Below are 409 nucleotides of genomic sequence, written 5' to 3' on the forward strand. Positions count from 1 at the left end.
CCCTTAAACACGAGCTGGCCTTGAGACAGAATCGCGGAAATGTCTAGCCTTGTCTAATAGTCCTCGCTTTGAAACAAGCCCAAGACCAGAAACCTCGATGAGTGGCTTTTGGTTCCGTGCGTCATTCCTCAGCACACGTGATCATGTTAGGTCCCCCAGTTTTTGAACAAAAGCTGCCGGAGTGGGTGGGGACATGTGTCATTTCCTGCCCTTCCCAGAGCTGGTTATTGCTGTTCATTACAGTTTGCTCTGAGCCAAGAGAAAGTCTTTAGCTCCCAAAACAGCCCGCACCAGATGCTGTGCCCCGCTTCCTTGCAGAGGGGTGTGTAGGTGGCGGGGGTGGAGGCAGGGAAGCTTACGGTTTGCAGGAAGGTGGGTGCAAACACGCTCAGATGCAGTGACACGCCAC

The 409-nt window shown here is 53.5% G+C and overlaps 1 protein-coding gene across 1 annotated transcript in view; it reads right to left on the reverse strand.

The window, feature by feature from the left end:
- Positions 1 to 409, reverse strand: part of SYT11 (synaptotagmin 11) — a 26,249-nt gene that overhangs the window by 1,878 nt on the left and 23,962 nt on the right. The gene's annotated exons all lie outside the window — the stretch shown is intronic.

This window comes from Pteropus vampyrus, unplaced genomic scaffold, assembly GCF_000151845.1.
Source record: "Pteropus vampyrus isolate Shadow unplaced genomic scaffold, Pvam_2.0 Scaffold124, whole genome shotgun sequence".
NCBI classification, from domain to species: domain Eukaryota; kingdom Metazoa; phylum Chordata; class Mammalia; order Chiroptera; family Pteropodidae; genus Pteropus; species Pteropus vampyrus.